Raw genomic sequence first — 12,756 nt, 5'->3', positions numbered from 1 at the left:
CTAAGGTGGCCGGAGGCGACGGCAATCGTGACGACGGCGGCGGCCGGAGTTCGGGCACCTGCGGGTTTGGCGTTGTGGTGCTCGGGAGGAGGAGCTGGTGGAATCTGCGTGCTCCTGGGAGGGCACCGAGCGCGTTGACACACTCAGGCACGGGCTGTGGTGGCTGTGGCCACGGCCACGCCATGGCCGGCGGCGAGAAGCTCTCGGCCGCGGTGGGAGATGGGGCTAGGGGGCGAGAACGGAGGGGGCGAGCAAGGGGGAAGGCGCAGGAGCTCACAGCGAGTTCGAGGGGTCAGTCAGCAGGCTCGGGGAAGCGACGACAGCGACGAATCGACGATGGCGACCTTCGGTGCCCGAGGAAGAAGAAGATGATGGCGCCGGCATTGCGGGGCTTCCGGAGGCCGTGGGTCGGTGGGGAGGAAGGAGGGGGTCGAGGCGGAGCTCGCAAGCACAGCGAGGGGTCGAGGGGGAGACGGTGTGTGCGGTGGTGCTCGTCGGTGGCGGCGGCTCCGTTCGGGGGGGGGGGGGAAACAGAGAGGGGAAGAGCGTTCGGGGAAGAGAGAGGGAGCAGCGAGGGAGTTCCAGGGGGTCGGGGCAGCGTCGAGAGGATGACGCGAGGCGTCGCGGTGTCCAGGTGATGCAGGCGAGCAGGGTGGTGGCGTGGCGAGCTCGGCCGCGTGCGCCGAGTGCCTCCTCTGCCTACTGGCGCGAGGAGGAAGGCGACAGGGGAGGGAGGCGGCGGTGGGCTGGGCCAGCGGGAGGAGCTGGCCAGCTGGGCCGGCTACAGGTAAGTGGCCCAGGTGGCCTTCTCTCTTTTATTTTTTTGTTCTGTTTTATTTTCTTTTTATTTAATTTCTTTGCCACTGTTTTCAATTCCAAAATAATTTCAAACAGTGCCAAAACATTCTGAAATATTTTATGTTACCTCTCTGGACTATTCCAAGAGTACATAAAACATTTCAAAGCATTTGAAAATATATTCATTATATATTATGAATATATCCTCAAATTCAAATAGATTATTGATTTAAATTCAGAGACCAAATAATTCCTTAAAAATATTCCAGAATTTTGGTTTGATATATAACTCTTGCCAAAATTCACAAAACTATTTTTAGGGCATTTTGGATTCACAGAATGCAATTTAAAGGGTGCTTGCCCTTCTTTTAACTAGGGTTTTGAGGCTTCTGAATTCCTCAGTTCAAATTTCATTTGAATTTAAACATGATGCAGACATGAAGCTAGGCTAGAGCAATGCCAGAAGCTAGGGATGTGACAACTCACCCCCACTAAACAAGAATCTCGTCTCGAGATTCAAGCGTAGGGTAGGGTGAAGGGGTAACGCAAGCTAGTATAATCTTCACGATCCCGGTTGCACTTCAATTGAACGTTGATTCATCACCATCTTTGCCTTGTCGTCTTGCTCTGAGAAATCCTGCCAACATGACATGGAGGGAAGAAGGAGACTCTAGAAGGGTCGATCTTCTCAAGATCGAACAACTCACGGAATGAGACACAACAATATCTCTCGAGCTGAGAGACGAAGCACACCTCTAGAGAAATGGAGTGGAACAGATGACGAAGGTTCACTAGGTAGACAACAATTCCACACCTAGGAAGGTGGTAAACGATTGTCAACGTAGCGAGGAGTTGAGTTGCCATGATACCACAACGAGACACCTTCGGAACCGTGACTCGTAGAGATATTCCCTTAAGTGGCAAAAAGAATTACTTTTGATTCAGAGATCATTGAAACTCTTTAAACCAGCCTAAGACAATTCTCGAGCGATCGTTTGGAGGGGGTCGGTAGAATGGCATACTCGGACTTGGATGATGTGGATTACCTTGTTGAAGACAACGTAATGGATGATTTTACTTATCACCGGAAATGGAAGAGACCCATGGTAGAATGGCACATTGGCGGTGCAAGCTGGGAACAAAATGCAAATGATGGGAATGATTCTGGTAACTGGGGAAGAACCCAACAAAAGAGAGTGAATTCACTGTTTGAGTAGGTCATAGCATTGCCGAGGAAACTGAGAGCAAACCCAGTTAGTGCCGATGATAACACGTAGCGCTTGTGCGTGCTCTCAAGAACTTGAGCATTTCCACAATCATCAAGATTCTACCAATTTCCGTGTCAAGGATCCTGGCAACACAACTTGCTACCCTGATGAATGATGATGGATGATGCAGATGCAAAGGAAGATAACACTTTCTCAGATTTCACCCTTGGCGGGGCCAAGGGAATAAAATCTGGATGATCGACCGAGAGACATTTAGCACTCCGCTTCTAATGTTCTCCTTGACGTGCTAGTGTATCCCATTCATAGATATGGTTTGATAACTAGAACATCAAGTAAGAGGTCGGACTTCGGAAACACAAAAATCCATAGGGACAACTAGGAAGTAAACCCTACGAAATCCTTATGGGGAGGTGGCCAACTTCCTCAATCAAGATGTTATAATAACAGGTCTTCCGGCTGGGTGTGTTGGCCACGACATCCACTTTACCGGTTATCGAGGGACCAATATTATAGTTCTTGGGAAATGTTCCAAACCATCATATCTGTCTGAGATTCAGATCTGGTTGGTGTCAGGATATTCCAGACTCATCGAGTCTAGGAAGAAAAATGAAAGTTTGCAACACAAATCGACGAGATGACGTTGCGGGATTCTCGGGAGATGAACTACGATAGCAAGCTCCAAAACACGAGCTGGTTCTGCTACAAACATGTGAACACGCTGTCCCAGACAAACATGACCACGTGGTAGTCTTATAATAAAACACTACCGAGTTTCAGGTGGGGAACCATCAACGAGGATATCAAAATCCTTGCATAAGGCATGCTCTTAAGAAGGAACTTCTTCTCCTTGAACAAATCAATCAGTGGCTTGGTGTGCTCGGAACACATATGGAATGAAGGTTGCAAGTCTCCAGACCACAGAATACTTCGCACGTGTGCATGACTGATTTGGAATGATTCCAAGAAAACAACATTGACTTTCTCGAATCCACGGCGGCAACTTGCATCAGATGCACATGAATTAAAGGAAGTCACTACCTTCATCCAAACATATGCTTCATGAGCTAGCATGAACAAATGCTTTCAAAAATTTCCAACACTAGCTTAATGTTCAACAAAATTATGGAGGAGATAAGGATGTTGTCAATGGGCTCAACAACAATTCATCTAGGTTTCCTTTTAAAAGGAATTCCGTAGTTAAGTGAACACGGTGATAGCATTGGTCAGACCAAAGATATAACGGTGTATGCTCGAGGAATCAACCACGAGTAAGACAACATTACGAATATCGTTGGTTCTGATTTGATTTGACGATAGCCCACACTCAAATCAAAGGATTGATAAGACAATAGATCCAGCGACTGATCACAGGGACCAATCGATGAAGATATCATCTTTCTTCAACACACACTACACAAGAATATCCCTTTGGAACGAACTAAGTCAGGCAAGCTTTTATCTTCCAACTCTCCAAGTCGTTGTCTAACTTAACCAACTAGCTCAGGGATATCCAACACAGATTCTTGGAGAAGGATGGTTCACAAAAACCAACTTGATCACGAGCTCAACATAGCGGTCAGGTGACAACCTGGTAATACTTCTAAGAAGATATTCAGAGAATCACGAGCCACCGGTATGTTACTAAGCTCGAGAACAATCTTGCTTTTCAGGGCAAGACGATATGATCAATAGAGTAAGAATTTGAAATAATCCTAACTCATCGATCGAGGAGTGAACCAGGAGAATGGACTAGGTAGCACGATCAATCTTAGAATGATGATTCAATAACCAACACACTAAGAATAAAATTATTGTCCTTTAACTACCCAGCAACGAGGTTGCTAGGCGTATTGATTTCACACATCACAATTCATTTGTCGGTATTCCGGTTGCATCAACACGAGGGCCGAGGAATGAACAGTGATGGCAAGAAGTATCACTGTACCAAGAGTTCATGGGATGGTGTGCAATTCCTATAACAATCTCGATATAAAATATGTAATACTCCAAGGTAGAGCAGAACCAAAAGCTGGATTGGCATTTGATCTGCGGAATACAACTACTTTGACCCAATCCTAGATATGGAAGAGGTACTGGAGTTTGTTTCTCCTAGTCATTCCGGAATAGAATGGCTTGACAGACCACAAGAGTCATAGGCATCGATGAACGAACGCACGCATACTCTTGACTATCAATTGATAGACGAGGGTCAGAATGCAACTAAAGAGAACAACTCAAAGGAACATATAACTTTCTGAGTTGTGGATGCATAGATTAGTATGTCGAACCAAGTTCAACATATTTCTTCCGGATAACCCATGCAGAAAGGTAGAACTGGCAGAGTCACGATTTATGAATGGAGAACTCCTCAAGAATAATCCTGTTGTGATATTTCAGTTCAACGAGGAACTTCTGCCATAAGTAGTTCATGGTACCTGGAAGAAGAAGATACCACGGGCTTCAAGGACTATCGCAAAGGTTACTAATAACCTAAGGGAGCTAGCAATTACTATCGACATGGAGTAAGTAGAGTGAATCTCGGGTTCAAAGCCCAAGGAGTAGAATACCTACTACTAAGTAGCATCACGGGATGCTTTCGAGAATAAAAGCCAGAATCATCACACTGGGACACAAAACAAGGCTAGACTACTAGATGATCCCCTGAGACACCTAGGGTCATAGTAATAACTCTAACATAAAGGTTGAGGCCGTAGAGTACCTCAACTCAACAATTTGTGTGATTAATCTGACCAAAAGCACATCGGAAACAGGAGGAAGGGATTTGCAAATGCATCAGACTGTTTGGAAACCTGGGATGACTCGGACAGCATAACGGCTGTAAATGCTCAGAAAAGATTTGAGACATTCACAAAAATGGTGGCATAACCACTCAGAAGCACAATATCACGGTTTCGAGATCAACAATTAACATACGGAAGCAGTAAAAATTGAACAGAGGCTTAAGTCCAAAAATCTTATAAGTCTACGGATTAGTAACACGTGATCCTAATAGAAAGAAGAGATAGCCTAGTTCTTAATCCCCGTAGAAGAGAAGATGATGACTCAGATCAGAAGGCCATGAGGTATAAGGAGTAAAAAGAGCCTTACGTTCCATCCCACAATCAATTCCCTTATATAACTAAAGAATTTCTAGACTCAACTTCGACCAGTTGGCTTGGTAATCCTACAGGCAGTCAAGCTCTGATACCAACGCTGTCAGGACCCCGACTCGATGCCACATAGATCTAGCATGTAACACTTCATATCACTTTGCGGCCTCACGCACGGTCTTCCCACGGGTGTCGCCTTACCTTTACCCGGGACCGTTTGCGCCTTTTGGCACACGTATATGACAGTGTCGCTAGCATCCATATGATAAAGAGCCCGGGCTGACATGACTAGTCGTAAACCCAAAGTGGCACAGACTTACAGGGACAGGCATCCATGACCCAGCTTCGAACGTGTCGGTCATCAGCAAGTGGGTCCGGGCTGTAGCACTGGGCTAGCAGGACTCCGGTAAACCGGGCTGTAGCGGGCTAACAGGACTCCGGTACTCAAAGCGTGACATTTCCCCGAAGGGACAGACACAGGAACGAAGAAGGACACATGCCGGCCAGCCTAAGTGTTCCGGAGCAGTAGCAAGCTACCATGGCTCAGTGGAAACACTAGGAGACATTTCCCGGTAAGAGAGGCTACTAAAGATAAACAACTAGATGGTCAGATCCCACACATACCAAGCATTTCAATAACATACACACAATATGCTCGATATGTGCAATACAACATGGCATCACAAAATGACTCTACGACTCAAGTAGTTTATTCATTAGGCTCCGAGGAGCGAGATATTACAATCATGGGTCTCATGACCCAACACTCAGAGCATACAAGTCAAAGCACAAACGGAAGCTATCATGTCTGAGTACAGACAACTATAAATGAAAAAGGCTGAGAAGCCTGACTATCTATCAGATCCTGCCGAGGGCACAAGATCGTAGCTGAGGTATCAAGCTAAACGTCGAAGTCCACGTGAAACTACTAGCGAGACCGAAGTCTCTCTGCAAAAACATAAAATAGGCAAACGTGAGTACAAATGTACCCAGCAAGACTTACATCAGAACTAACTACATATGCATCATTTTCAACAAGGGGATGGTGGGGTTTAACTGCAGCAAGCCAGCTTTGACTCGGTGGCTATCCTAAACTACGACTGCGAGTAACTCTTTTGAGGTGGCGCACACGAGTCCACATATTCACCAACCAATACACCACTATGGAACCGCTCCCGTCTCCCTACGAGAACGCCATCCATAGCACTCACGCTTATCTTGCGTATTTTAGAGTATCCACTTTCACTTGTCTATGAACTGATATAAGTAACCCAGAGGTCCTTTTCCGCGGACACGGCTATTCGAATAGATCATATTAACCCTGCAGGGGTGTACTTCTTCACACACGCTCTCACCACTTACCGCCGTTTACACGACATGTACTCGGCAACCTTCAAGCGGAAGCCCAACGTGGGTGTCGGCCACGGCCTGCCTAAACACTCAAGTCTCTAGTCCAGGTTTATCGCCTATTCGGGTTCCATCCATGAGGAGATCCGGCCGGAGTTTCGCTCACAGCCCCAAACGATGTGTACAGGGTTCCGTGACACCAAACGGGTGCCCGGTTTACCCGGCCACGTGCCTACCGCATCACAGCCCACCCCTACGGTCAGCGCTGTCCACGGCCTCCAGCATACTACAAACACCAGAAACTACTTGCAACTCCTGGACAAAGGACAAGGGTGATTAAGAAGCCGAGAGGGTCCATTGGTTTCGGGCCCAATGCGTGGTAGTAACTGAATCATGGATCACAAACACAGAACTCAGTTCCTGAGGACGGCTGCAATGAGACAACCCACCATGTACTCCTACATGGCCTCTCACCGCTACCTTTACCAAAACGTGTTCACACGCTTAGCTCACACATAGTAGGACATGTTCACACGCCTCTGATTCATCCCCGATGAATCAGACCTGACTCAACTCTAAGCAGTAGCAGGCATGACAAACAAACATGAATGAGTAGGCACAACAGGGCTCAAACAACTCCTACTCATGCTAGTGGGTTTCATCTATTTACTGTGGAATGACAGGTCATGCAAAGGATAAAGGGGTTCAGCTACCGCAGCAAGTAACAAATGATTCGTTGTTGTCCTAATGCAGTAAAAGAGAGCAGGAGCGAGAGAGTGGGATTGTATCGGAATGAACAAGGGGGTTTTGCTTGCCTGGCACTTCTGAAGATAACATTGAGTCTTCATCAGTGTCAACGATCACATCATCGGTATCACGTCTATCGAGAGGGGACAAATACCGGCAACACAGAAAGGAACACAATCAATGCAATGCACAATATGATGCATGATCATGACATGGCAAAATGAATGTGTTTTGAGCTAATGCAACTAAAACCAGATTAAATGAAGTTGGTTTGAATCCAAGATTCAAATTCAAACTCCATATATGATTATTTAAATGCCCTTTATTTGATTTGTGCTAAACAGCAGCTATAAGTTGTTCTAACATGCATGAAAATGGTACAGATGGATTCCTTGAATTTTTCTGATAATTTTTCATATATAATTTATTAAATTTGGAGTTACGGTTAATTTTCTATGATTTTTGGAAGTTTTAGGCATTTTCTGAAATTAATAAATCATTTAATAATTATCTAAATTCCAGAAAGGAATTATTGCGTCAGCACTAGGTCATGCTGACCTCAGCATAGTCAACAGGGGCTGGTCCGGGTCAAACCTGACCAGTGGGGTCCACTGGTCAGTGACCCAGAGCTGTTTAGTGTCAATGACAGGTGGGGCCCTGCTGTCAGTGTCTATTAAACTAACTAATATTTAGTTAATACTAATCCTAGCCTAATTAGCCGGGCGGGCCCGCAGGTCAGTGAGAGAGAGAGGGGGGTCAAACCCGGGTCAGCCGAGGCTAACACGCCGGCGGCTCGTCGCCGGTGAAGCCCGAGACGGCGGAGGGGGTCGGGATTCGCCCTCCGATGACCAAAAGAGCGGCGGAGGGGCTCTACGGGATGCCCAGACTCGCGCGCATCTAACAGGGCGGACGGGTAAAGCTAAGGTGGCCGGAGGCGACGACAATCGTGACGACGGCGGCGGCCGGAGTTCGGGCACCTGCGGGTTTGGCGTTGTGGTGCTCGGGAGGAGGAGCTGGTGGAATCTGCGTGCTCCTGGGAGGGCACCGAGCGCGTTGACACACTCAGGCACGGGCTGTGGTGGCTGTGGCCACGGCCACGCCATGGCCGGCGGCGAGAAGCTCTCGGCCGCGGTGGGAGATGGGGCTAGGGGGCGAGAACGGAGGGGGCGAGCAAGGGGGAAGGCGCAGGAGCTCACAGCGAGTTCGAGGGGTCAGTCAGCAGGCTCGGGGAAGCGACGACATCGACGAATCGACGATGGCGACCTTCGGTGCCCGAGGAAGAAGAAGATGATGGCGCCGGCATTGCGGGGCTTCCGGAGGCCGTGGGTCGGTGGGGAGGAAGGAGGGGATCGAGGCGGAGCTCGCAAGCACAGCGAGGGGTCGAGGGGGAGACAGTGTGTGCGGTGGTGCTCGTCGGTGGCGGCGGCTCCGTTCGGGGGGGGGGGGGGGAAACAGAGAGGGGAAGAGCGTTCGGGGAAGAGAGAGGGAGCAGCGAGGGAGTTCCAGGGGGTCGAGGCAGCGTCGAGAGGATGACGCGAGGCGTCGCGGTGTCCAGGTGATGCAGGCGAGCAGGGTGGTGGCGTGGCGAGCTCGGCCGCGTGCGCCGAGTGCCTCCTCTGCCTACTGGCGCGAGGAGGAAGGCGACAGGGGAGGGAGGCGGCGGTGGGCTGGGCCAGCGGGAGGAGCTGGCCAGCTGGGCCGGCTACAGGTAAGTGGCCCAGGTGGCCTTCTCTCTTTTATTTTTTTGTTCTGTTTTATTTTCTTTTTATTTAATTTCTTTGCCACTGTTTTCAATTCCAAAATAATTTCAAACAGTGCCAAAACATTCTGAAATATTTTATGTTACCTCTCTGGACTATTCCAAGAGTACATAAAACATTTCAAAGCATTTGAAAATATATTCATTATATATTATGAATATATCCTCAAATTCAAATAGATTATTGATTTAAATTCAGAGACCAAATAATTCCTTAAAAATATTCCAGAATTTTGGTTTGATATATAACTCTTGCCAAAATTCACAAAACTATTTTTAGGGCATTTTGGATTCACAGAATGCAATTTAAAGGGTGCTTGCCCTTCTTTTAACTAGGGTTTTGAGGCTTCTGAATTCCTCAGTTCAAATTTCATTTGAATTTAAACATGATGCAGACATGAAGCTAGGCTAGAGCAATGCCAGAAGCTAGGGATGTGACATGTTGTTTGTTGTTTCCGGCCTCATTTAAACTTGCCTAAATAGTTAGTTCAATTATGTTTCACCTCTTGCCATGTTTAATAACATTTAATATTGTTGGGTACATAACCGAGAGTGAACTAAATAATTGATGTGGTGTTTCCTCAATATGCAACTCATTGCATATTGAGCTTCACTTAAATTGTAGTGTTGTTTGCTTCACTTTGCCATGCCATGCCTCATTAAACCGGACATGCATCATACTTGATTGTGCATCATGCCATGATTATGTTTGTGTGTTTACCATGTTGCTTGCTTCTTTCCGGTTTGCTTCTTTCGTTAGCTTCGGTTTCGTTCCGGAGTTGAGAGGATTCGTTCGACTATGTCTGTTTGTCTTCTTCATGGACTCGTTCTTCTTCCTATCGGGATCTCAGGCAAGATGACCATTACCCTCGATATCACTTCTATCTTTGCTTGCTAGTTTCTTCGTTCTTTCGCTATGCTGCGCTACCTATCACTTGTTTACCATGCCTCCCATATTGCCATGTCAGCCTCTAACCTTTTCATCCTTCATAGCAAACCATTGCTTGGCTATGTTACCGCTTTGCTCAGCCCCTCTTATAGCATTGTTAGTTGCTGGTGAAGTTGAAGATTGCTCCATGATGGACAGGATTATGTTGGGATATCACAATATCTCTTATTTAATATTAATGCATCTATATATTTGGTAAAGGGTGGAAGACTCGGCCTTTTGCCTGGTGTTTTGTTCCACTCTTGCCGCCCTAGTTTTCGTCATACCGGTGTTATGTTCCCGGATTTTGCGTTCCTTACGCGGTTGGGTGATTTATGGGACCCCCTTGATAGTTCGCTTTGAATAAAACTCCTCCAGCAAGGCCCAACCTTGGTTTTACCATTTGCCTACCTAAGCCTTTTTCCCTTGGGTTCTACAGACTCAAGGGTCATCTTTATTTTACCCCCCCGGGCCAGTGCTCCTCCGAGTGTTGGTCCAAACTAGAGCACCGTGCGGGACCATTCCTTGGCAACTTGGATTACGTCGGTACCTGTACGCTTAGCTTATCCGGTGTGCCCTGAGAACAAGATATGTGCAGCTCCTATCGGGATTTGTCGGCACAGCGGGTGGTCTTGCTGGTCTTGTTTTACCATTGTCGAAATGTCTTGTAAACCGGGATTCCGAGTCTAATCGGGTCTTCCTGGGAGAAGGAATATCCATCGTTGACCGTGAGAGCTTGTGATGGGCTAAGTTGGGACACCCCTGCAGGGTTTAAACTTTCGAAAGCCGTGCCCGCGGTTATGAGGCAAATGGGAATTTGTTAATGTCCGGTTGTAGATAACTTGACACTTGAGCTCTTTAAAACGCATCAACCGCGTGTGTAGCCATGATGGTCTCTTTTCGGCGGAGTCCGGGAAGTGAACACGGTTTTGGGTTATGTTTGACGTAAGTAGGAGTTCAGGATCACTTCTTGATCATTGCTAGCTTCACGACCATTCCATTTGCTCTCTTCTCGCTCTTATTTGCATATGTTAGCCACCATATATGCTTAGTGCTTGCTGCTACTCCACCTCATTACCACTTCCTACCCATAAGCTTAAATAGTCTTGATCTCGCGGGTTTTGAGATTGCTGAGTCCTCGTGACTCACCAGATACTATCACAACAGTTGCAGGTGCCGATGATACTAGTGCAGGTGATGCAACCGAGCTCAGATGGGAGCTCAACGAAGACCTTGGTCGTTGCTATGTATCGCTTCATGTTGATCAGTAGTGGAGCCCAGTTGGGACGATCGGGGATCTAGCAGTTGGGTTATCTTCTTTTCTTTTGGCTTCGTCCATAGTCGGACTATGTGTGTACTCTGAATGTTGTATGATTTATTTAAGTATTTGTGTGAAGTGGCAATTGTAAGCCAACTCTTTATCCCATTCTTGTTCATTACATGGGATTGTGTGAAGATGACCCTTCTTGCGACAAAACCACAATGCGGTTATGCCTCTAAGTCGTGCTTCGACACGTGGGAGATATAGCCGCATCGTGGGTGTTACAGTAAAGAAGAATGAATGCTGGATAGCAAGGATCTCAAGGTATAACACAGAACACGAACAAGTTTGCGGTGAACGGAAGGCAATAAAGTGGTCGATGATAGCACAAATCATCAAGGGCAAGGATGGTATTTCTCATCATGAATTCAATTGATATCCTATAGGAGCTCAGAATGCTGATGATGATCACGACACATTTGTCGAGAGATTCCATGAAGATGTAATCAATCGGCGATGGCATCAAGTCAAAGAAATGATGAAGCGAATGGCTATTGGAACCATGGGTACGACACAAACTCGAAATCGAGTTTGTTGTTCAAGGAGAAATGATATGACGAGGAAAATCAACGTAATATCAGCTCCCCGTCAAAATTTGTGCTCCGGGAAGGACCAGGTAGCACAGTTAAAATCATCACGATAATGATATAGCCAATCAGGCTAGGAATGACTCGAAGGATTATTAAACTCATAAGCAACGAAAATTACTTAGGGTTACCGATCCGGAATGCGGAATCGGTTCACATATCGGTGTTCTTGGTTGATGATAACCTAGAACCCAGGAAAATTGGAATCAGTGAGAAATAACAGTTGATGAAGAACCCATAAGAAGTTATGCAGTTCCATGATATTTTCGAGATACCAGAGTGTAATTGTCATGCCCAATATGCGACCCTATCCAAAAGGAACTCGAAGGTCCCACCAAGTATAGACCCGCATATTGAAACGCTTTTGCAAGGTGGATATCATTACATCAACATTACATAATTAGATGGGGATACTTACAAGAGGCATACAATGCCACACGAATACAACATCATATCATACATGAGAACAACATCCGACTACGGATGAAACACAAACAGAAACTCAAACCACATCCACCCTGCTAGCCCAGGCTGCCGACCTGGAACCTATCCCCTGATCGAAGGAGAAGCAGAAGGAGAACTCCAAAACAAGCAAGCATCGCTCTCGCATCATGATCATCGCAAAAACCTGTACCTGCAACTGTTGTTGTAGTAATCTGTGAGCCACGAGGACTCAGCAATCCCATTACCATGGGTATCAAGACTAGCAAAGCTTAAAGGGAAAGGAAGGGGTAAAGTGGTGAGGCTGCAGCAGCGACTAAGCATATATGATGGCTAACATACGCAAATAAGAGCAGGAAGAGAGCAAAAGGAATGGTCGTCAACTAGTAATGATCAAGAAGTGATCCTGAACTCCTACTTACGTCAAACATAACCCAAAAACCGTGTTCACTTCCCGGACTCCGCCGAAAAGAGACCATCACGGCTACA

This window comes from Triticum aestivum, chromosome 6B, assembly GCF_018294505.1.
Source record: "Triticum aestivum cultivar Chinese Spring chromosome 6B, IWGSC CS RefSeq v2.1, whole genome shotgun sequence".
NCBI lineage: Eukaryota > Viridiplantae > Streptophyta > Magnoliopsida > Poales > Poaceae > Triticum > Triticum aestivum.
The sequence above is the reverse complement of the archived record's forward strand: the minus strand, read 5'-3'. Positions refer to the sequence as shown.